Genomic DNA, 26552 nt, shown 5'->3' on the forward strand with positions numbered 1-26552 from the left:
TACTCTGTACCCCAAATTCTCAGGAACTTTCTTCTCAAGGTATTTGAATATTTATTTGAGATTGGGTCTTTCACTATTCTTGAACACCAGGAGGAGAAGGTGGCAGAAGTGGAAATATTGAAGAAGCAAGAGAAATCATTGATAAGTGAAGATCCCAGAGAGACAGAATGACAAAGCTTCAGAACACAAGTGACATTTCTGCTCCAGGGTATGCACCCAAAAGAAGTAAAAGCTGGAACTCAAGCAGATGCATGCATGTGAACATTCACAACAGCACTGTTCAAAAAGTCAGAGTGGGAAAAGCACAAATAAATGCCCACCAACGGATGCCTGGATAAGCAAATGGTGGTGTACATGGCTTCTCTTCTGGCACCTATTAAAAAGTCATGCCTGGTTGCTTGTTGAGCTGAATCTCCTCCTTACCTAAACAATCCTTGAGGGTACCATCTTTACTGTTTTAATTATCAACTAATTACTCAGCACCTAACACATAATGGCTGATCACCAATATTGTCTTATTTTGTTTGATGGTTGTAGTCATTTTTATTTCACAAATGAATGGGGAAGAGAAAATAAGCATTTTTTGTTGTTGTGAGTGGACAAGAGGATTATATCCCTGAATTCATCAAAAGTAGGAGGAAGATTAAAGGGAATATGAATTAACCAAAAGCTACAAATAACAAAGACAGAACAAGGTGAGACATTCCCAAATTTGCACTTGTCATTCTCTGCCTCCACTCTCCTGAGGGAAATCCTCTGTTTGCCTTGTAGGCAGACAAAGTGGTTCTCCTTGATGGGAATGCTGAGGCCTCTCTAGCCTCCCATGCCATTGGTCACAAAGTCCCACTTTACAGTGTGGGATGTTCTTACGTTTTCTCACCTTGGTCCCTCACCTGGAAAGTCCACTCATCACTTTCCACTAGGCAAACACCCAAGGTACCTCCATCTCTTGGCTCACACACTGACCCTCTGTTTTCCTCCAGGCAAAGTTAGGGTCTCTTTCCAGACCTGATCCAAGTATTATAGGGTCTGAAGTCTATAGAGTATGTGAGACTCTCTTTCCAGAAAAGAATAGAAAACTGCCAAGAGAATATTAGGCATGAAAGTGAAGAGTGATGTTACATGCCTGTAATCCCAGCAACTAGGAGGTAGAAGGATTACAGTCTGAGGCTGGCCATAGCAAAAGCACAAGATCCTATCTAAAAACAAGCTAAATCACAAAAGCAGGATCTGGGGGTCTGGCTTAAGTGATAGAATGCTTGTCTGACTAGTATGAAGCCCCGAGATCAATTCCCAGTACTGCCAAAAAAAGAAAAAGTGAACATACATTGCCAGTGAGAAAAAAACATCTTTATAGGTTATGATAATGCCTTACAAACACCACAGATTTCACAAAATCCCCCAAAACAGTGATTGCCCTACATACTTCTATGACACTTACCGTTCCTCTACTTTTTAGCTGCATTCTCTTGGATCACTTCTTCATAAAGTAATTTTGTATCTTCTATTTTTCTCTACAGAGAAGAGCCATTCTCTTTCTTCCAGCATAATTTATGGTAATTTGCTTTAGGTTATAGACTGTTTGAGAACATTTCTTTCAGCTTTACAACTCAGTATTGGTAACATTTTAGAAAAATTTAAGACTGATGTCAAATCTAGGGAAGACTTTTTCCAGTTTTTCCATAAACAAATCCTCTTCTTACAAAATGACATGTCTAATCACTTGAAGAACATTCCACAGACTAGCTCTGGCTCCATACATTTAAATTATGTCTCTCCACCATTACCCAATACTTCTGGTGCCAAGAAGACATGTCTATGCTGTGTTATAACCCCTGATGGCGATGTCTTACGTCACTGGGGTTTTGAGTCACAGCACTGCATGATAAGAGTATTTCTGGAAACCATTCCTACATGAGGAGTCTGATAATAATTTCACTAGGAACTGTATAAAAACATCTCACTAAACCCAAACAAAATCTATCCCCAATTTGACCTTCAATTATCTATTTCAAAAAACAGCTTTCTTTGCATCCATGCCACTTACAGAAGGAAAAATATGACAGAAAAGGTTAGTGGGGAAAAAAAGGGAAAGCTTAACTGATCTTTAAACAATAGCTTACTTGTGACGATTTGAAAAAAATATATTATTGGAACAAGTTATTAAGGTCTCAGAAAGGACCCATACAAATGAGCAGGCCTTGAAGCTTTAGCTTAGTTAGCTTCAAGATAAATATGCTTCTGGGGCCCTACCTGGGTATACTTCTTTTTTCCCCACAATCATTGCCTTATTATAATCACTTAGAAGTCTGTCCCCTCCTGGAGCCATGACTCTGCAAGAGCAGTAACGATATCTATTTCATTGGAATTTCCAGAATCTGCCATAAGGCCCTGTGCATATTAGTAAACAAATAAGAAGTCGTTAAATGAATGAGTGAATAGATGAATGTAGTTCATTTCAACTTGGCTACAAGGAAGGAGATAGTATAGGTGTGGGGTCAGAGAATCACTTTCCACACTGACCACCAGGGGGAGCTGCTGGTGGTGCAGGATGGTGGGTACCTAGGGTAGGGTAGATGTGGGTAAACAATTGGTAGTTCTTTTAAGGGATTCTTAAAATCAGATTTTTGTAGCTCTGGATACAAGAAAGGCAGAATGGGCCTTGTACAATTAAGCACAGCAAGCTTAAAAGCTGAAAAGAAAAGCCATCTCTACTTTGGAGAGTAACTGAATTGGCCAGCCACCTCCATTTCCAACTTCTCTATGACCTGAGCCTTCTATGATGCCTAACATTGGGAGTAATCTGGAAATACCACGCCCAGGTCTGCTCCTTTATATTTATAGAGCTCTTAGCACAAAGGCATTTTCATCAAAGTACTTTAAGGGCTGGGCACACCCTGTCACACACATGAGCTCCATGAAAGGAACTGCAACTTCACAGCAGCCGGAGGCCTGAGCTGGCACACAGGAATGCTTTGGAATACACTCCTTGTCCACAGGCGAGCAGCCCAGTTTGAAACTGGAGGGAAGAATGACATCAGGGGAGGCCAGCCAAATCCCTGCTGAGGGGCCCTGACCTGTTTCTGGAAGAAAACCCTGGACTTACAAATGTTGAGCATGTGCCAGGCACTTTGTTAGGTACTTCACATAGTGTTTTTCATCTAATCCTAATATTATCCCCACTGTATAAGTGAAGAAACTGAGTCTGAGAGGCAGATAACTGGACTCAGGGAAATCAACAGGAAGAGTCAAAGTCAAGGTTAAAACTCAAATCCATCTATCATGATAATCTCATACTTTTTGCTGTTGTTCTAGAACATGATCTAAATGTACCCAACGAGATGCAAAATCTAAGATCAGAGTGTATGATGGTTCTGGGTTGACCTGTATTACTTGACTTTGAGACTACCATGACTATCTCAGAACAACTTACAAGCAGGCCTAGAAGAACTGGGCCAGAGAAGCCCACATTTTAGTGAGATCTGGGATCTCCATGCACTCCTGTCAAGCTCTGAGGTATGATACATGTCCTTGTTATGGTCTGAATGTGAAATGTCCCCCACAGGCTCATATGTTGGCTTATGGCTTGGTTGTCAGGTAATTGATAGGGTTTGAGAAGTAATTGAATCCTGAGGGCTCTGACTAATCAATGAATTAATCCTTTAATGGATTCATAATGTGATAACCTTATAGGGATTTGGAGCCAAGGTGGGAGAAATGGGTCACAGGGGCATATCCTAAAAGGATATATCTTATCCCACGCCCTTCCTGTCCCCCTCTGTCTCTTCCTGCATCTTGGCCACCATGAGGTGAGAAGCCTCTCCCCACGCACCCACCACCATAATATTATGCTTTGCCTCAGGCCCTAAGCAGCGAATCCAGCTGACGGTGGACTGAAACCATAAGTCAAAATAAACCTTTCTTTTAAATTACTTTTCTCAGGTATTTGTCACAACAATGAAAAGTCTGACTAACAGAGTCATCGCCATTCATGGCAAGAAGGCTTATGATTCCCTAGGTGTCAGTGGCCCTGATGTCAGACTGTCCATTGAGAAACCAAGGCAAATCACCTCCAAAAGGCCAGCCCCATGGGAGGTCACTTACTCCCCTAGTTCCAAATGTCTGAAACACAGAAAGCCTTGGGTGGACATTGTGACTCTGGAAAAGTCATTATCATACCTGCTTCAATCTCTTTATATGGAAAACAAGGGTGTGTCCAATTCCAGAGCTTCCATGGTACCACCAGAGTATTCTCCAAAATCATGTGTAGTTCCTAAGAAAATTCAGTTACCATGAAAACCTCACACATTTTCCTCCTATAAAGTCAGCTGAATTTCTCCTCTTAGGAAAAAGCACAGGTTTAAGTTGCAGCTGTCTCCTCCTAGGTGTCTGACTCTGAGCAAGTTTCTTAACTTCCTCATCTATAAAGGGAAGATAATTTGTCACCTCACAGATGGTTATGTGAATGAGTATCAAGAATGACAAAGTAAACATGTCAGCTCCATCAGATGTTGATAATGATGATTGCAATAATGGCGTTTTACATACCCTTTTCACTATTCTGGGTAACATTATCCTCTCCTGGGCCAGGTTCCTTGTCCTGGATTACTGGAATGTCCTTATTTAGCACTGACTCCATTCTATACTTACAGTACAAAGACATACAGGAACAATGGTGTGAAGACTGTAACAGTCTATAGAATGAAGCACTTCTACAGTGGAGGACCAGATAAATAAAATAGAATGAAAGTGTTATGGTGGTGGTGATGTTTTAGCTGGGCTTCTAAGCATAGTATTTGTGCTAGTCAATTTTCTGTTACTGTAACAAATTTATCTGAGATAATTCAATTAAAAAGAGTAAAGATTTGTTTTGGCTCACAGTTTTGAAGGATTCAGTCTATGGTCAGATGGATCCATTGCTTTTGGCAAGACCCCGTATCATGGCAAGAGTAGAACAAGCTGTATACCTCATGGCAGCTGGCAAGCCAAAGAGAGAAAGAAAAAGAAGATGGACCCCTTACCTCCAAACCTCTTACCTCCAATCCACAGAGGACACCCCTCTAGGTCTTACCTCTTTAAAGTTTCTACTACCTTTCAATTCTGCCAAGTTGGGGACTGAATCTTTAACACATGAGCCTTTGGTGAGACATATAAGATCCCAACTATAGCAGTACTGAATTTACTCAGATTATAGAAGAAAGCGTGTGAGTGTGGCGTGGCTTCAGGTTTGACCAGTTCTTGCTGCAGAAGATTGCTATTTTTGTTCACTTGGAGTGAAGCATGTGCAGTAAGTGCTCATGGTATTGACCCAGGCTGACTTTTAGCATTTCTCAATTTCCATGATGCTAACACTTCTACCCTAGTTGCTTCCAGATGCCAAAGAGACTGAAAGCAGAGTTGAGGAGAGATGCCTGGTTTCCCACATTGTATGGTATTCCTACCACACACCTACAGTAGATGTAGGCTCCCTGGGAGCACAGAGAGTAATAAAATGTAAAACAAGGAAGTGGTGACTTTCAAAAATATTTGTTATTTTGCTTTTAAGTATGACTTAACAATAAGTTTAAATTATTTAATTTTTAAATAATTTCTGTGCTTCACAACTAACTTGAAAATTTTCTGGAAATTTAGTAATTGGCTCTTGTGATTTCACAAGCTGACTCTGGCATAACCACTTAAGGCAGCTACATTAATCCAGGCGAGTGATACTTGTAGATTGGGCCAAGCTGTTAGTTGGGAGGTGATCCAAAGGGATTGAATTTTGGGTAGATTACTTCATGGCAGCTGGCATTATGAAGATGGAACAGAGAAAACTTGCTAGTAGATTCCACACGGGTTAAGAGAAAAAGAGAGAAATCAAAGGTGACTCATGGGGTTTTATTTGTCTCTCTGCCTTTGCTTCTGTGTCTCCCCACAAGGGTAGGTGGTGAAAAATCTGAGTTCGCTATTCTCTCATTAATGTCTTGTCCTCCTTCTTCCATACTTCAGCCTGCAGAATGGGAGGCTTCCAAGATAGAAAGCTTTCAGTCCTTTTCCTTTATTCAGGAGAGGTTCCAGCAACAGTCCTGTTTTCTACCAAGCCAGTTTTCTAAATCCATTACCCAACTTGTGCAAAATAGCATATTTATTTTATTTTAATGTCTATACATAGAAAAAGAGAGAGGGAGATCAGAAGAGGAAGAAGGAGGGGAAAGGTGATAGAGGAAGAAGAGAGGGGAAAAGAAAAAGGAAGGAGGAGGAAGAGGAGGAAGGCAGCACACCCCAGGCTCAGGGGAACAGCGGAGGCGTCCATGATCATCCAGGTCATGAATGGCTGCTTTGTGCCATCTGTATTCTTATCCATAATTTAAATTCATTACAACCAAGATATATTGGCGTGTGTGTAATAAAAATCTAAAGGAAAAGAAGGGAAGATCAAAACATCTTTAAATGTATTCTTTGCTAAATTCAGCTTGAAAAGAGAAAGCTCAAGTGTTCTGAGGAAGAGGAAGCCTGGCAGGGTAACTAGGTCACCAGCAGCAACTGAGCAGGCAGCGTGGCACAGGGAGGGAATGGAGAAGATATCAGAAGACTCCAAAAGTCTCAGGCTGGATGAACAAGGATAAGTCCTTTAGCCCTTTCTGCCTAGGATGAGGAAAAGCTCATGTGTAAAGTGGGACTCCAAATACCACTTCCATGCCCCCCATCATTAAATTGCAATGAGAATCAAATAAGGAGACAAATCGTGGGAGCAGGATTATACAGATCACACACGTGAGCTTTAGTACCCCCCATTTGGGATGGGGAGATGCTGCCATGGTTACACACAAAGAAACACTGATGTCTTTCTTTTAAAGAGAACAGAAAATACCAATAATAGTTTTCCACATAATAGGAGTGGAATAGATCCCAATGCTGGACTGGGCAACCTAGACACATCAGCTACCTTCATTTGAGTCTCTCATCAGTGTAATCCTGAGTCATCGTGAGTCAGCAGACTTAATTTTGTACTTGACAGACCTTGTTGAAAATAACTAGAGGGACTTACCCATCGTCCTATAGAGAAAGTAAAGCTAAAATGCTGGAAGGCACTGATCGATGTCCTCTCTTTCTAGAGCCTTCTTGAAGTGCTCTTGGAGAGATAAGGCAAGGCAGAGACTGTGGGCTGGGTCCTGCTGGGCAGAGCACTTACATGGTTAGGGAGCCCAGTGTCCTTCAGACTCCAGACACTTCTGGGCTTTGTGTAGCCACACGGCCCTCAGACGAGACATCTCATATTGACAGCCTCAGAGGACTCCTGCATTGATCAATAATAGCATTCCTCCTCTGCCTTTGGCTAAAAGCTAAAGAGACAGGCTGGTGCATATGTGATCACTAGAATTTAATTATATATCACATTGATTTTTAATTAAAACTCTGGTGAGGGCCTCATCTATTAAAACTATTTCAACTGGTAAATGGGTTTTACCCAATCCATCAAGTAATTTGAAATGCACTGTTCCTTGTGACCTTTAACCCTGTTGATGAGAAAGAAACTGCCCTACAATCCACACTGTGAGGAGATAGACCTAGAAACCAGTCAGCATCGCTCCAAACTTTTAGTCACATTCTGAACTTTAGCATCTAAGACAGATACCAGGAGAAACAACAGTGTGTGGGGGTGGGGGCTTCTGGGTTGCATATAGCATTCCAATTAACACTAAAAAAAGACCCATTGGCTCTAATTGCTGGTCACAGCTCTTTAAGGGGTAGGTCCAAAGACACAGTCTGGCTCTAAAATCAGATCTGGTACTATAGTTTGCCTCACTCAACCCTGATTTCAAGCAGAGCAAGGATGTCCCAGAGCTCTCTGTGAACCATCACTCTGTATCTTAAGACCTTTGCAAGCTGATAGTAGACTCAGAGCCAGCAGCCAAAGTTAAATCTTTAGAAATGGCCCTATTGGTGCTTACACTTGCACAGAAAGCCTTGGAGACATCAGTCATGACCTCTGAAATGCCTGGTTTCTCTTCAGAGTTGCTCTGGGACCTGAGAGTCACCCAAGCTGGCTCAGATGTCAGTACAGCTGCCCAAGACACAGCCAGACACATAGTGGCTGATTCCCCCCAGCAAGGCGTCTAACCCACAGAACATATTCAGATGCTCCTTGATTTATGACAGGGGTACAAGTTGAGATGAAACTATCCTAAGACAAAATTGCATTGTTTGCCCTGATCCTACTGAGTATTTTAGCTTAGCAACACAGGACACTGTGCTGTTTTCTCTGTTGACTGTGCAGCATGGCTGACTGAGAGCTGCAGCTCACTGCCACTGCCTGGTATCTTGAGGGTATTTGTCTGCATGTCCAAGTTCGACATTTAGAATACTATTTCTACTGAACGCACATGGCCTTCCCACCATCATAAAGTTGAAAAATCATTGTTAAAACATCCTAAATTGGGGATCATCTGTAATTATGATAATAATACTATTGCTTCCATTCCAGCACAGTCTTATTGATTGACTGTCTTATTGATTGTTGCCTTATTGATTGACAGATCAGAGTTGTTGGGTGTACCTTCATCTTACAGACACGAACACCTTGACTTGGAGTGTCTAAGCAATTCATCCGTTCACACAGGTGGCAGAACTGGGGTTGGAGCTAAAAGATCCATGTTCTCATTCCCATCCCTCTCCTACCACTACCTCCCACATTAGGTGGGTGTGAGCTGCCAGGAACAGCCTGCCACCACCTTCACACCTGCCAAGAACAGTCACAGGAACACTGCCAGCCACGGTGAGAACAGAACCACCATTTCCTCACTTCCTTTCTACTAAACTGTCCCCAGAGCCAAGTTAGTCACACTGCCCCACTTTCATCCTATGACTAAACAACACTGTACTGATTTGAGGAAAATTTCCTGCCTCTCAGCATCTTCCTTCTTTCTTCTCTCTACTAATTCATTCAACCCAACACATATTCATTGAGTGTCTACAATATGCCAGGCACTATGTTACATCCTGCAGATCTCTGAGTGAACAAACTCTTGTCCCCTACTTGGGGAGATTGGCTATTAGAAACAATGTGAGAGAGCTTATTATGAAGAACAGCAAAGGTAGATACTGAAAAATACAGGAGGGACCCTTAAAGCAGCCATGGGTGGGTGAATACCCAGGTTCTAGGATGCTCCTAGATAGTTTACTAAAAGATCCCATCCTCCTGAGTGCAACCCAAATGCCACATCTTGCTGTTATTATCTCCCCTTTGCACGTATCATGTCTCCCCTACTGTATGGTTTGAATCTTAAATGTCTCCCAGAAGCTCATGTGTTGAAGACAAGGTCCCCAGCTGATGGTATTATTGGTGATAGTAGAACTTTAGGAGGTGGGGCATAGTGGAAGGAAGTTAGGTCATTGAAGTGTGCTCTTAAAGGGGCTATTGGGACCTTGATTTTCCTCTTCTGGTCACCGTGAGGTGAGCAGCTTCCTCTTTCACATGCTCCCTGCCATGATGTGCTGCCTTGCCACAGGCCCAAAAACAATGGGGCCAATTGACCATGGACTGAAATCTTGAACCCAAATCAACCTTTCCTCTTTCTTTTTTGGAGGGAGGAGTAGGGGTAGGGTTTCTTCTCTATGTGGGCCATTCTGGCCAGAAACTTGTGGTCCTCCTGTATCAGTCTCCTAAATGCTGAGATTACAAGTGTGTAATCTCACGCCTGGCTTTCTTTCCTCCTTTTGTTATTTTTCTCAGCTATTTTGTAACAGCAACAGAAAGCTGACTAGCATACGTCCCTTCCTCATGCCAGGTTGTGTATCTTTTCTTGCTCATGTGTTTTAGCCCATGTGCAGAGTAAATTCCAAGTAAGAGGAAATATCCTATAATTCTAAATCTTTCAAAATACACAGAGTACTGCTTCCTATCCAGAACATTGAATGAAGGCTTTAAGTATAATTAATACACATCCTCCAGCCAAATCTGAGCCTTGGAAATCCTAGGACACATCATCAGATGCTGTAATCCCTCAGTCTGACCTGAGCACTACAGCTACTAAACTGTGCTCATCACTTTTGGGAATCAACCACTCTTCAGATAGGTAACAAACAAGCTCACTTCCCCAAAATCTAAGTACCAAGCAAACAATGTGTTATGGGGGTTGATTGTGGCTCCTCAAAAAAAAGTCCACATCCCAATCCCTAGGAAGCTGTGAGTGCACCTTATAAAGTTGGGGATCATAAAATAGAAAGAGTCTTCCAGATTAGCTGGGTGGTCCCCAAATGCAATCACAATTTGTCATAAGAAGGAAGAGAGGTTTCAGGCAGAAAAGGAGACAGTGGTGTGCCTACAAAAGCAGAAATTGGAATGGGATTCTGGCAGCAACAGAAGCTGAAAATGTCAAGACACAGAGTCTCCCTTACAAACTCTGGAGAAAGCCCAGACTTGCCAACACCTTGATTTGGCCATCTGAAACTGATCTTGGAAATCTCTCAAGACAATAAATTTTGAACGTCTATGAGAAAATGAGTGAGCATTGTTTTAAACCACCACTGTGGAAGCTAATACAGGTACCTTGGAATTCAAAGATGTCAAGACCATGAGTTCATGCTGGAGGACATCCAGGCAGCTTCCCCCAGACACTGTGGGGAGAAGTGAGCTTCTTCTTACACTGGAGTTCAGCCTTCACCTGCTGTAAGACCCAGTTTGCAGCTTCTCACTAGGAAATAGCAAAGCTTGAGTTATGAATTGCTCTTTTCTTCCTTACTTTCCTTTCCATATTGCCTGAGGTCTTTGAAATAGCAGTTTCTGAATTATTTCACTGTATCTAGATAGTTAGCCCAGCAAGAGAAAATAAACATAAAGCCCCTTCCCAGAACCAAGAGAAATCAAAGTTCACTGAATGGAACTAAGCAACAAAATGTGTAAAACACATGACCTCTAATTTCTTTAATGTTGGCTGTGATGGTTAATCTTGATTGTCAAGATCAAGTTGGATGGATTGAGAAGGGCCTAGATTAGTAAAGCATGCCCTCTATTAGGGCATTTTCAGAGATGATTGACGTGTGGGAGAGCAACTGATGAGGGAAGACCTGCCCTGGATGTGGACAGCCTGTTCAATGGGCTGGATCCCTCAAGGAACCAAAGTGGAAGAAAAAGCCCATTAACCAAGCTCACTCTCTCTCACTCTCTTTGCCTCTTATCTGCCATGGATCAACTTTGCTCCACCCTATTCTCTCCACCATAATATTTTGTCTCACCACCCATGAACCCAAAAGGCCCAGAAGCAACAAAGCCAAGTAACCATGGACTGAGAACTCTGAAACCATGAGCCAAAACATATCCTTCTTCCCTTAAGTGATTTCATTCAGGTATTTTGTCACAGTGATGAAAATTCTTACTACCACATCCCCTTTCTGTTTCCCTCCAGCCAGGCCTCCTTCTGGTGTGGCTGTTGAACATGGGGCTCTATATTTTCCATTTGGCTTCTTTGTTATTGTGCTCATTGGCTGGTTGCTAGAGGTGAATGCAATAGAAGGGGTGGAAAAGAAGGAATGTCGATGACAACTCAGCAGGACCTATGCAATGAGGTAAAGCAGTTAAAATATGGTAGGATCTGGGGGCTTTTACACTCTTCAAAGGAAGGTGGCTTTAACATAATTTTTCCTAGACTCAGTTCCTTTATTCCAAACTGAAGGAATTTGACACTCTTTTATGTTGTTGAAGAAACACTTAAAATAAATGAGCCAAAGATTTTAATAGAACATATTGCTTGTATGCAGACATGAGACCATTGAAACCTGTGCTCTGCCAAATTCTTAATGAGACCAAAAAAATAACCCTTAAGTGTTATAAAAATAAGGAATAAGAGGACAGTTAATCCCATTGATTTCCTACTTCCTCACTCTTATTTCTGAAGTGCAGGCTTAAAATAAGATGTAAGATGGGGAGTGTTTCTCAAACCCCTCATTAAGATGGATAACTTCCCTATTCTCTCTCCATCTCTGTCGCCTACCACCAGAAACTGTGGACCTGAGTGAGTGTCGCTCTTGGGAAACTTACAGACACATATTTAACACATGAAGGTTCATGCTGTACGAGGTGGGGACACAAAGCCATGGAGGCAGAGGGAATTGAGTAGCACTCGGGGCCGCTGTTTGCTAGCTCTTGCTTCCTCTTGGGCCACACAGGCAATAGGCTAGGGAAGGCGAAGGGGAGACGTGTCCTTGGCTTTGCAGCTGCACTAAGACTGGCAGCGCAAACCATCAGTTTGTGCCAGCCCAGTGTTTTCAAAAATATGGAAAATATGCATCTAAGAAGTTCAGGTCAGATGCCATAATAAAATGGGGTGATTCCATCGAAATGGAAAGTAAGAAAAAACCCTTACATCAGGAGCTTTTGAGATACGTAATGTTAAGCAGCAGGAGATAACTCAGTATTCCTTGGTTACTGTCTTCTCCTACAAGAAATTTAAATGTCCTGTACCTACTCATCATGTGAAATACCTCTAAATTTAATCTGATTTCAGAGTAAGTCTGAAATCATATTAAACCTGCAAATCACATTGTCACTGTCATCTTGGTAAGTAGGAACTCTTCCATCTTTTCCTCTGGCTTTATGTGTTTGAAACCTGATTTCAATATCTAGCTTTTTCTCTACTGCCTGGTCCTCCACTTAGAAGACACCTCTGTTCTGGATACTTCAGCTTTCTGATATGGGTACAAAGCAATTGAAACTTATTGCTACTGTGGTTTTAAAAAATTGCATGGATATATTGAGTTACATACACAATGCACCTATATAGCCTCAGAAAATTGTTACTGAGCCTGGTGTGGTGGGCTCACTTAAAATCCCTGTAATTCCCCTATAATCATTTATAATCCCAGCACTTGTGAGGCCAAAGCAGGAGGCCCCTGGGGTTGGGGTCAGCCTGGGCAACATAGGGAGACCCTATCTAGAAAAACAAAAAAGAGAGATTGTACTGAATGTATTTCAAGGCATTTTTTTCTTTTGATGTTCATAAACCTTTGGCTTACTTTTATTAACTTTTATGTACAATTAAGATGAAAGAGAAAATTACCAAAATCCCATAAGAAATGGCCTATTCCTGGATACTTACTGTAAATATTTCCAGGCAAGAATCTGGGAAGACAGAAGTAACTGTGTAGATCTTCACAGCAGAAGGAGATCTGGTGAGGTCATAGACAATGTGGGGAATGTCAAGTACGTATAAAACCTATTGAACATTGGAGATATCCTAGTGACTAGGCAACTGTCAGTCTATCAGTCATCTCTCATCTATGTCTAATTTTCATTCCTCTAAAAGATTTTTCTGCCTATTTATTCTCTACCATGGAATAAACAAAAACTGGATATTAACCACATGAATGTCAGCCTCCTGCTTCTGGGATTTCTTCTTTTTTTCAAAGATCTAAGAAGACCTCTACCAATCCTTCCCAATCCCCTCCTCCCTCCTACTCCTCCCCCTCCAGTATCTGTGCCTTTTTTGTGAGGAAATATCTAGAGAGTTTTACCTGCAACCAGGTAATTATTCCTGGTAGGTGTGGGGACGGGAGGTAGGGGAGCAGCCCGTGACCTCTCCTGGAACACATGTAATTGGTAGAGGTGGAGGCCAATTTTGACTCCAAAACATCATTTGATGCAGGTTTAATACACAGGTACCTCATTTGTAACAGCACTGAACCATAAATAATTTTAATTTTGAAAGAGCTTGTTCTCCTAGAAATACTGAAAGCATTACGTGTACTGCTTTGCTTGTTTGTTTGCTTGTAATTTCTGCAATTTGTCTTTTTAAAAGGTGCACATAGATCTTTTTGTGATTTCCTTCGGTACCACAGACATAAGCCACAAATTACGAATTTCATTAGTTTTCCAAAAACAAGGATGAAGACAAATCCTTCATTGTATGGCAAGCACTGAAGTCTGTAGATCTATAAAGGGAATCCAGCCAAGATTTCTCTCTCCTCTCTCTCTCTCTCTCTCTCTCTCTCTCTCTCTCTCTCTACTTTAAACCACAAATTCCAGCTAAGACTCTTCCTGGCATCATTACGCCATTAGTTAATAACCACAAAGACACAGGAAGATTTACATGTGATACTTGCTCGTAAGAGTACTATCATTCAGTGACTTCACAACCTGAACTTTTAAAACACGACTGTTGAAGTCCTCTCCCCAGTTACAATGAAAGATCATCTTTTCCTGCGTTCACTACTGATGTTACTGACTTCTAGCCTGGGCACAATATAAAAATGATGTTAAGATAATAATGAAGAAATGTTCTGTAAACTTTATTTTGTCAAAGGAATGTGAATTTCACAATGAATACAGCTTGTGTGTTTATAACTGTGGTCAATCCTGAAACCCATGCAAACAAAACCCGCCATTATAGTTGATATCTGTCTGCAGAAGAATTTCAAATAACTGCATTATTTTGCTAGACTCCACTTTGATCACAGAGGTCAACTCACAAGAAAACATATTGCTTTTGAGATTTTTAGAGAAACCATATAAAATAAGTCCATTTGATGTGTATTCATTTCACCTCTACTTCCTACATTTGGAGACCTACTAACTGAGAGGGAATCATCCAGGCCTTGTCAGGGCCTGAGTCATAAAAATAGATTGGAAGTGTTTGTTCCATTTCTAGTGACTTTTCCCTTCTGGATTCTGGTGGGTTATTACAGTTCATGTGACTTTATTAGTTTCAACAAATTGTTACTTGTGATTTGTTTGTATAATTTTTAAGACTTTTTATTTAAATAAATTGACAACTTATAAAACTGTCCTTGGTCAGCCCGTGAAACTTGGTATTTAATTTGGAAAATATGGTCATTACAACAATACTAGATGCAATAATTCAGGACAGGACAAAAATTTACAAAAAGCTAAAAAGGTAGGAAGTGTGACTTGAGCATACACTGAAGTTCTCTCACCATCTGTTCCTAATGTAGAGAAACGATTCCTTTGCCAAATATATAGACACCTTCTTAGAAAAATATCAAAGTATCCCAAGAGGAAAAGAAAAGTACTCAAAAGCAAGAAATAGTCATTGCTGTGTAGGAAAAATACTGTTGTGAACTAAACACAACTGAAGTAAAACTTTAGAACAGACAAAATATTCCAAAACTATTATTTAAATAATAAATTTAAATAATGTCTTTATTTGGGGAAGCACTTGAAAGGGGGGTGTTCTATCACTTGAGCCATGCCCAACCCTTTTGGCTCTAGTTATTTTTTTAGGTAGGGTCTCCTGCTTTTGCTCAGGGCCGGCCTCAGACCTTGATCCTCCATCACAAGTGCACACCACTACACCTGTCTTGTTTGTTGACATTTTTCTATAAACTGGCCTCAAAACATGATCCTCCTAATCTGCCTCCCAAATAGCTGAGATTACAGGTGTGAAACACCATGATCAGTCTTAAATAATGTCTTAAAAGACATTAAAAAACAGAATGAGAATTTGATTAACATATTTCCAGTAAAAGAATATACAAAAAAGAAAAGGAGAGAAAATATGCAAATAAAAACAGACTGGAGAAATTTCCAGGTAAAAAGATATGATTCATAATAATAAAAGTACCCACTAGGGATGAATAAACTTAAAATATCTACATACACATGTTTCTGGTGGGACTGGAGTATGAATTCAGGGCTTCATGCTTGCAAAGCAGATTCTCTACCCCTTGATCCACACCTCCAGTCCCTTTTGCTCTGGTGATTTTGGAGACAGGGTCTTGTGAACTATTTGCCCAGGCAGGCCTCTAGATGCAATCCTCACCATCACAGCCACCCAAGTAGCTAGCATGAGTCACCAGCGCCCAGCCTATATATAAACATTTTTAAACTGCAAATTTTTAGGATTAAGAGAAAATACTGAAGGCTATCACAGAGAAAAATTAGCCCATTTAAAAAACACCAGTAGCCAACATCTCATGAGTAAAAAATTCCAGAAGAAAACTAAGTACCACCTTACATATAATATATAATGCATTTTACTACTAATTGACTCATTCTTGAACTTTTTTGAAATGGGTCTCACTATGTTGTTCAGACTGACCTCTAACTCCTGACTCAAGCAATCCTCCTGTCTCAGCCTCCCAAGTAGCAGGGACTACAGTAGTACTACTGTACCCAGCAATACTGTTTTAAAAGAGCTGAAACAAAATAACTATCAGAATTATATACCCAGACTGTCTTTTTAAGAATGAGGACAAAATGAAAACATTTTGAGAGACATTTTGACATAGAAGACATACTTTCTCAAGTGTTTTTGGAAGAATCACTTGAGAATACACTTCCATGAGAAAAAAAAAAAGAAATGAAAGAATCTATTGCAAGGAGCTATGGTGAGAAAGACTGATAGAAATCTAATTAATTATTTTTTAATAAGTAAGAGCTAGAGACATAACAAAAGGACAAAAAGGAAAAAAGAATGGGAAGAAATGCCAGGGCGATTAAGATGGAGATGATCTTGAGCTAAGATGGAGATGATCACATGGTGCTGAGATAGCTTGAAGGAAGCACAGTGCCTTGTTACTGAGACTATAGCTGATAAATTTTAAGTTTTGAAAGAAAAAGATACACCTAAAAATATATTTATCTAAATATAAATAAGTTCATACAAAACTTTATTTGTCACTAAAAGGATGAACAATGAATGACAATGAATAAATTCTATACCAGTAGAAGAAATGAATGGGAACCCACCACCCAGTGATGGTGGTCTCAAGGGAATAGACTAGGCATGAACACAGGCCTAGGGCTGGAGGCTAAAGAGGACTTTCGTTGTAGCTCTAATATTTTATTGCCTTAAGAAAGCACTGCAGGCAGCTGGGCATGGTGAAGTAATCTCAGCACTCGGGAGGCTGAGGCAGAAGAATCACAAGTTCAAGGTCAACCTGGGCTATATAGTGAAACCTTGACTTAAAAAAAAAGAAACTGTAGGCAAATATGACAAAATTTGCAAAGTTAATATTTCCAGGTAATGGGAATATAGGTTTTTATTATCCTTCATGCTTTTGAAGATTTTACATTTTCCTCTGAACAATAAATAAATAAATAAAACTTCTGTGCTGATTTTGAGCTGCTGTTCAAGTTTGAATAGAACATGAATGAGAAGTTCTGAGTTGGATCCCCTGAAGTCCAAAAGACCAGTTCAGTACATGTGCAGAGCAGACACAGGGTTGTCACATTCACCCTGTCTGTTCTGTGCAGGTGAGAAAAATTCCCAATGGAAGGGAACTCCTGTGAACTTCAGGTGTCATTGACTTTTAAACACTGGGAGTTTATAACAGCCTCATTATCTTATGCTCTCTGCTCGTTTGAATTACTCGTCTCTGGCTTCAGTGTGTTATCAATATAAAAAGTACCATAGCAAAGGGTCATCCAATTGAGAACCTTTAAGGAACCACAGAAAAGAAAATAACTTATCTGTCATAACAAGGACCCTCCCAATGGGACACAGAACAGTCGCTTCCGTGTGTTAGTTTTCCCCTGCAGTGAGTGGTACACAATAAGGAACACTAAGATAGCCTTCTGGGAATGATAGGGAGTGGCCATTGGCTGCCCACAGGATCCATTGCTCACCATAACAACCATGTGACAGCACTCCACCCATGCAGAAGGAGAGTAATTCTAACAGAAAACACAAAAGCCAATCAGTGAATGGGCTCAATTTGCATTTTCCCCAGTGGACATTTTCATGAGAAGCTTTCTCAACAAGCCTCATATGCTTTTGGAGTACAGCAAGATCAGCAGTATTGGCTAAGGGAAGTCCTATGAAGACCCTACTGGTCTCCAGTGGTAGATTCAACCTTACTTTGGTGAAGATTCTTTTTTGTTGCAGTCAGGAATGGCTCCAGGCACATTCCAGATCAGGATATGCACATTCTGCTCCTTACCTGAGATGACAAAAGTCACAGCTAGGCAGTGGTTTACAGAGCTGAATGATTTTCAAGGCAGAATCACAGGAAGGTGTGGCCGGTCACTTATGCAGGAGTTTTGAGTAGAGGAGAGTCTGGGATAATTTCAGCCTTCTTTGCAGGCCTATCAATGAACATTGGAAGTAAGAAGCAGAAGAGGTAAATGAAGGAGCTGGGGTAGCAAGATAGACACTTACATGAAATCTTGGATATGCAGAGGAACATGTGGACCTTTGTGGGGATACTTCCAGTAAGCAACTGGAAATGTGCAACTGTGGGTGTGGATGAAGACCAGGATGTGGTGACTTAGAAGTCAGCATTGTTGAGCTGGCAGTTGATTCACAGGTGAGGGTGGGACTAGGTCATGATCATGTGTGATGTAGCAAAAAGGCCAAGAGTCCTCTAGTTGAAGGTGGTCCAAGCCATGCTTGTTATAAACACGGGGGCTTCACAGAGCGGCCTCCTAGGAGAGATAATGAGAAACTAAGCAGGGGAGACTCCAGCCCCCACTCTAAGTATGGCAGTTAAGTACTTTCTCACAAATTAAAATTTCTACATTAGGTCTCCATTTCTTTAACATTAAATTTCAACTGAAAAGGAGATCTTAAGTGATGACATAAACCAGGGCATACCTGTTTATGCTCCCAGCAGTGTGAGCAGTAGCCCTGACTTCACAGTCCTTTCTTGGACTGTAAAGCCCAAGTAGTAGGGGGAAAAGTCAAGGTAGGTGGAGAAGAGATGTTGTCACCATCTAAGAAGGTAGAGAAAGAAGCTCAGAGGAAGTCAAAGTCTTAGCCGGAAAAATCTCAGTATGAGGTCATAAAAGAAGTCAGAAATAGAAGCAACCAAGACCATTTTGGGGACAGCCAGGATAAGGAAGCAAAGTATAAGGCTGGTAGGTAGGTATGTTAGCATTCCGTCAATCAGAGTGTCTGAGATAATCAACTTATAAAGGGGGAAAGTTTATTTTGGCTCATGCTTTCAGAGGTCTCATTCCATGGTCACCTGGACCTTTGGGCCCATGGTGGCACAGTACATCAAGTCATCAGTGCATGGCAGAGGGAAGTGCTCAGCTCATGGCAACAGAAAAGTAGGGAGGGAGGAAGAAGAGAGGTCAGGGTCCCAATCTTCCTCTCCAGGGCACATACCCTCTGCCCCCCACCTCACTCCCTTCTATTAGGCCCTACCTCCTAAAGGTTCCATCACCTCCTAATAGCACCACAGGTAGGAGAACGAGCCCTTAATACATGGATCTTTGGGTGACATTCAGAGTGCAAACTTCAGCAGTAAGTGGGTTGGGACTTTCCTCAAACAGACAGTATGTGGACTGTTTGGCATGGTTTGAGGGGACGGGCACAGTAACTTTTAATCAAGTGACCTACTTAACAATGTCTTTCTCACTGCAGGGCAGAATAGGTTATCCTGTAGGTGGCGTCATTTGAAGGACACTGGGTCTGTCCCTTGGACAGAGACAAACAAAGCTTTTACCTGCTGTCTCCAGCCAGGAGCTGAAAGGGCAAACACCTGCATGGAGGGATACTTACCTTACATATGACACACTTAGCTGATGATAAGTGCTCTCTACAAGGAGACGGAAAAACTAAAGGGAGCTGAAATCAAACCTTGTCACGAAACTGCAGACCATGTGGGAATATCTTTGATCCAAGAAAGTTCAAGAGCAAGTTCAAGAAGTTTGAAGGAAGAAAGGTCAGCTGCAAGGTCAGGTGCTATGGCTGTCTTTAGAAAGACAAACCATTTCTGCCACACCTTTGTTCTGAGCCAGTCCCTGGGACCACAAATTTCTTCCAATTCAGAGTCACAGTGTCTGGAGTGAAATCTCTTTTTGTCTCCACACTGCCTTATCTTCTTCCTTTCCTTTTTTGGAAAGCTCTGGTGTTTGCAAGCATGCCTTTCAGTCTGTTAGGAGCAGTTACCCAAGTCTGCCTTCTACATGGTCTCTCCCCATCCCAGGCCTGCTCTAGTGCCCAAGGCAGCAGGAAGCATCCCTCTTCCTTTAAGCCTCTTCTTTAATCCCTTTCTCCTCAGGAGGATTTATAATCCATATTCGTTTGTCTTTTATGACCCCTTTTAGGACTATCCTTACAAGCTAATTGCTGTCAGTTTTTAATCCCTTTTCTAAAAAAAAAAAAATTCATGGGGAAAATGTCCTTTATAAGCTATGGGTATGTGCCTCCAATGTTATATTAAAAATTTTTTTTAAAAAGTCCATTTGACATTTCAAGGCTTCTAGAAAGAAACACTAGGGCAATGTTATCAAAGAATCCCATTCCGTGCTTAACCACTTTCATCCTAATCTGTCTCTCTTCATTCTCTCTATATTTTACCCTATCTGATATTGTCTAGATCCAATTTCTGTACCCCAAAATGCATTACCTCTTTGGTTTGATCTTTCAAGTCATTGTCTCAGTCCTTTGTATTAAAAAACGTAATATAAAATTAATGGCCTTGTATCACGGGAAGCCAAGTATTTAAAGTGTTGTCAAGCAGCATTATTACCATGACTGTGATAATAAAGTCTAAGATGAGTCATGTGAAGAGAAATCACAAATACACCAGATGAAAGAGTAAGCAGGAGTTACAAGGAAGCCTTGTAATGAAGGGATAGAATGGATGACGACATTCTAAAAAAACCCCATTTCTCTTCAGCCAGATGCAATCTGAAATAATGATAGGTTTATCTAAACCCAACCAAGTTCTCTTTTTATTTCAGCTCGTGTAATGAAGACCCTGTGATGCACGTATACTATCTTTTGTTTTTGCAAATTCAAAAAGTGAGAAAGAATACTGGAGTGGCCTTTGTACCCTAATCATATGTCTTTCCAACTTGTCAACAAGAATGATATCTGCCAACCTCTTTTCCTTGTCATCAGAAAGGAGCATTTTGCTAATGAGAGTATAATGATATATGACTCCCTGTGGAGAGCGTATTCTACATGTCTGTTGGAAGGAACAGTAGAGTCAAAGTCAGGAAGTCTTGGTCTTAGTCTTGGTTCTGTTATAAGGAGAATTTGGTCAAATCATATAAGCCTATCTTGTGCCTCACTTTCCCCATCTGAAACAACAACAAAAATACTTGCTCCATGTATCTTATGGATATTCTGTGAGCATGCATTGAGAATTCTGAGGTGTCTTGTTGGTTCTCATTCTCATTATTATTTATAGCTTTCTGGCCTTCTTCACCTGAACAGATTACCTGAAATTTCCTTGCCTCCTCCCATTGACGGGACAGTGCCATAAATTTAATGTATATAAAAACAATCTGGTCTGACATGACTGAACAGGAATCAGACATTGAAGTGATTTAGGATTCTCTGTTCTGACTGAACCCTGTAATTAGAGTGAGCTATAAACTGCGGCATTGCATATTTGCTGAGCATTCTAGCAAATAGCATACAATTATAGGGCTGGAGGAGCCCCTAGAGATCATCTGCTCCAACCCTTTCATTTTACAGATGAGCAAACTGAGGGCCGGGAAGGGAAAGAAGCTTGCCTATGGTTATGTGGACAATTAATGATGACGCTGGACTAGGCTCCCATTCCTTGTCTTGTCATCTTTCTTTTTGTAAAGCTACCCATTTCCTCACATAATTCAGTTGACTGTGAGTTGAGATAAAACACTATTTAGAGGTTCCTATCACAGCAGCTGCCCACTTCTGGTGGCTAAGGTGACAGGAATTCCTCTTTTCTTATTGACTGTCATATTGAATTAGGGAAAGGTCTCCCCTGCAAGTTGAGCAGCTGATGTCTTTCCAGTCAGACCTTCTTCTCCTTGAAACAGCCACAATGCTGCATGGAAAAGACCACAGGTTTGGACATAGAAACTGTGAATCTAAATTTTGGTTCCATCCTTTGTAGTTGGGATCTTGTGTGAGCCTTAGTCTTCCTGAGCAATTCCCTTATCTGGACAATGACATAAAGATCTGAAAACACTTTGTACAAATATTGGCCTTTATTGCCTTAAAGGCCAGGAAAACCTATCACATGGCAAGCTGCATGACTGACACTTGTTAAAAAATTCTGGTCCCAAGTTATGATGGCTTTGGTAGGTATCACAGACAGCCAACAGACTGCTGGGCTCCATTCAACGTTTTGTTTTGGTTTTTGTTTCTTCTTTCTCACATTTTGAGTTTCTCCTCTCCCTCCAATCACTTACCCTTTTTCATCTCTGAGCCACTAGACATTTTGCTGTGCACTGAAATGACCTCATTCCATGTTTTCAGTAATCAAGATATGTCAGTTGCCCAAGGTTGATAAAAGGACACTGGCTCCCCTTCCCTCCACTCTTCCTGCACATGTAGAACAAGATAACAAGGGAATGGCACCATATTGGACTGATCATCCCTGGCTTACAAGTGACAGGAACCTAATTCAAACCATCTGCTAGTCAGCTGTCCATCACTATAACAAAAAACCTGAGGTAACCAACTTATAAACAAAAGTGTTAATTTTGGCCCACAGTTTTGGATGTTCTGGTGCATTTTCAGTTGGCTTCATTACTTTGGACCTGTGGTGAGGCAGCATATCATGATAGGAGGGAGGGAAGAACTGATGAAGTCAAACAGCTCACCTTATGGACAGGAAGCAGACGAAAGAAGGGAAGGGGCTCAAGAACACCCCTGATGACCTAGGAATTTCCCATAAGGCCCCTCTTTCAAAGGATCCACCACCTCCCAATGGTAACACCCTGGGGACCAAATCTTTAACACATGAGCCTTCAGGGGATATTCAAGATCCCAGCTATGCACCTTCTTAAGTAAAAAGGGTGATTTATTGGAAGAGCAACAGGACAGGATATAGAATTATGGGCAAGAACAAATGACCAGGAATGGAAACTCATGTGTGTCCCTTCCTGTGGCTCGCCCTACTTCTCTCATTGAGTTGGCCTAATTCTCTTCCACTGTGGGCAGGCCTCCTCTGCACCATCAGAGATGGTCACAGCATGTAACTTTGTGGCTTGGGAAATCTTAGAGGAGAACTCTAAGTACACGGGCTGAAATCTAGTATTAGGGGACAAAGATCAGATTTTCTAACACAGGCTGATCATACAACTCAAGTGTAGCCTTTTAACCCCCAGTGAAAATAATTGGTTTAGGGAAGGTAGTACTTTTCCAGAAGAATTACCCAAGGTCTATAGAAAGTCAGAAAACATAGATGTATGCCATAGTTTTCCTGACCTCATTTTACTTCTCAGAATCCAGAACTTTTCACTTGACAAAAGCAATCAACCGCTACAAATCATTACTTCCAATCTGGTGATTGAAAATAACAAAATCAAATCAGATACTGATTACAGATTACAAGCAGATACTTTCTGTACTAATCCTCTATCATATCAGTAACTCCTAGCAACCCAACAGCGACGCTGTGCAAGCAAATCAGGGTAAGTCCCTCACAAGAATCAGAGCATGCATACTGCTGTTCCTTCCACTTTGTTTTTCTGTTACCTGCATCCTGCTACATCCAGTGACTCAGACACATGTCTGAAGATTTAGTCACAGTTCTCAGACTGCACTTGGAATTACAATGGAAGTGTTTGCATGGCATCTTCCCTTTTTCCTAAGGAAAGAATTGACTTTGTGTTCAAATGGTGACAGTCTCAACAGTGTTTCCCAAACCTGTCTGCACTTCAAGATTAGCCAGGAAACTTTTGAACATTCCAGAACCCAAGCCACACCTAAACCATGAAATCCTAGTCTCTGGAGGCGGCACACAGGCACCAGGAAGTTTTGAAGTTTGCCAGGTGCTTCCAATGTTGAGACAGGTTTGGGAACCACTGCCCTAACCCAGGGTTCTCATCTCTGACTTACACACTGGATCTGCCTGAATGGCTTAGTAAGATAAAAGTGCCTGGGCCACAACCTAAACCCAAAGCCTAAATTGGAATCTGGGAGGAGAGAGGGTGGGGCCGTTGGACAGGAACATGTTTTGTTAAAGCTTAAAGCTGCCCAGATGATTGGTCTTAACTCGCCCTAGAGATTCTGACTGAGTAGGTATAGTGTGGGGCCTGGGAGACTGCATTTTAGCAAACACTCTCCTGTCCCACTGTGTACTCCTCACCCATCCCCCAGTGACTCTGACCAGAGGCCTATACCTCATTTGAGAAGCACTTCACTTAGACCCTGGCTACTCAAAGTGTGGTCCATAGATAGCACTAGCATCTTCCTGGAGCTTATTACAAACACAGCCTTTCAGGCCATCGCCATCAGAATCTGCATTTTTATAGCATCTTGGGGATTGCTGTGCAGGTTAGAATTTAAACATCGCTGATCTAGAGCTGTTCCTTAACCGTGGTTGCACGTTGGAATTACCTGGAACTTTCAGAAACAGGATGCAAGGATCCTGCCAGGACATATTTTGGTCTAGCTGGTAGAGGGATGGCCAGGGCCCCAGGATTTTATAAACCAGCAGGTTTCGAACTGCTTCTAGATCCTGTGCTCATCCAGCTGATGATTGCTTGGTTCTCCTTTTGTTGGGCCAGAAGATTTTAATATGAACGTTGAGCCCTGTACCCTGTTTAGATTGCAGTGGAAAGTTCTGCATCAGCCACAATAAGTCAGTGCCTAAATTCATCATAGTAAAGCATGCTGGGAATGCCAATGAATAAAAAAAAAGCCACCCAAGGAGATTTTATTTACCTACTGTTATTCCCTCATTGTATCCTTTCTTGAAGATTATCTCAGTGTCTCACTAAGTACATTGTGAAAGCCATCAGCAGTAAAATGTGCAAAGTGAAATGTACAAAAATTAATGAAGACTTTTTTGTGATATATTTCAAAGTTCAAACTCAGTCTTCCAAAAAGTGACAAAAGGGCCTAGTCTTGGAACAGAATTGACAAGAAACAAGAGCTTATCTGGTCCCCCTCTGTTTACTTGCAATGGCAATAAGGTTCTTGAATGTTGCCACCAGAGCTGCACATAGTGGGCACTTAGTGATTGCCTGTTTCTCCTCAAATCCCTCTCCACCACACATTTCTTTCTCAACACTCTCTCAGCTCTATGACATATATCCTCTTTAACCTGAATCTCTCTCATTGGCAGGTGCTGTATTCTGCCCTTGTAGGTTGAGATTATAGGTTTCTTGTGTACCTGAACAAATTCTTAGCATCAAAATCAACTATAGCAGGCCCTCCAGGTCCTCAGGTTCTGCATCCCTGGGTTCAACCCACTTCAGATTGAAAATATTTTTTTAAAAAGAGAGTTGTCTGTACTGAATATGCACAGTCTTTTTTCTCTTGTCATTATTCCCTAGTATACAGGAAGATTTAAATGGGTCTTATGCAAATATTATACCAAATATAAACAAAGGACTTGAGCATCCTCAGATTTTAGTAGCTGCAGAGGGATCCTGGACCCAATCTGCCACAGACAACAAGGAATAACTATGTGGATGAGGGTGTAGGTGGACAAGATGTCCTTTTTTGCAACTGTCCTTAAAAGGTTTGTGACATTTTCCTTATAGAGGTATTCACACTGAGTTTCCCCAGTCATTCTGACCTAAGCCAGAGAAGCCTGCTATGTGTACAGGTACAGCCAGACTTAAGGCATCCAAAAGGCATTGGTCTTCTGTAGAGTCTTCATGCTGCAAATAGATTCAGATTTCTGAAGACACACTGACACATGGCAGGGCAAATCAATTCCTAGCATTCCAGGCACGGAGGCCAAGGCCCCAGGCCACACTGCTGGTCAAAGGGGCCTCATCAGAGTTTCTCCAACACCAGACTCTAAACATTGGCTATCTTACAAGACACCAGGAAGACTGCAATGATCTTCTCCTTGATCTCCAGTCAGCCTACACAATAAGCATCTAAGAGCACAAATGGAAGCAGGAGAGAGATTGTACCTCCTTCATAGAGAAAATGATGTAGAAAGAAGTAACCTCAAATAACTGAGACATGCCAGATTCACGTTGAAACAACTTCCCTGAGTTTGAAGGGGTTCCCTAAAGTAGTCATGTTTTTGTGATCACCTCATTTTCCAGGCAGCTGATGATGACACCATATCCCCTAACAGGAAAATGTTCCCCTGTTTCCAAGGCTTCAGCTAAGCAGCTTATCCAATACAACCATTCTCACCTTCTTGGTTCATATCATAGCACAATTTGTTGAGTTGGTAAAAACCCTTTGAATGACCAAAAGAAAGTAAAGTAGAAGAGGAAGAACATAGATTCTTTAGACCAAAAGAGAACCAAGCCGTTTCTGATTTCTCTATGAGGAACTAGTCTTTTCTCAGCCTCTCAAAATCAACTAGTCTTTCCAGGAAGAAGGCATTATTTATAGGTTTCTATAGGATCTTGCATATTACCAATTGGATGTTTAGGGAAGGCACAACCAGGCAAGTAGTAAAGTCTTTTTCATTTTATTTCTTACCATATTTTAAGTAAAAATAAAGGCACATGTGTATTTAAAACAAACCAGAATAAGGAAGAGAATGATAAACACAGGCCCCTCTTACTGAAGGAGGCATAGGAGAGGGAGACATGGTAGTCACAGACACAGGCAGGAAGTTCCTAAGTGTTCACAATATTATGAAAGATAAACAGCTAACAAAAACAAGCATTATAAAAACTACATTTTCTAGTGTTCCCTTCTGCCTTGCATGCAGTTGGGTTGATAAATCTACTCTGAAAGAGATTTAGC

General features: G+C 41.3%; 1 long non-coding RNA gene across 1 annotated transcript in view; it reads right to left on the reverse strand.

The window, feature by feature from the left end:
* The window catches only part of LOC109702309 (uncharacterized), a 57232-nt gene that overhangs the window by 25136 nt on the left and 5544 nt on the right, over positions 1-26552 (reverse strand). Inside the window, exons 2-4 of the long non-coding RNA XR_012441818.1 lie at positions 18093-18358; positions 17875-18019; positions 10529-10673 (exon numbers count right to left, since the gene is read on the reverse strand). This is a non-coding gene — a long non-coding RNA (uncharacterized lncRNA). The remainder of the gene's footprint in view (positions 1-10528; positions 10674-17874; positions 18020-18092; positions 18359-26552) is intronic.

Source organism: Castor canadensis, chromosome 15 (genome assembly GCF_047511655.1).
Source record: "Castor canadensis chromosome 15, mCasCan1.hap1v2, whole genome shotgun sequence".
Classification (NCBI taxonomy): domain Eukaryota; kingdom Metazoa; phylum Chordata; class Mammalia; order Rodentia; family Castoridae; genus Castor; species Castor canadensis.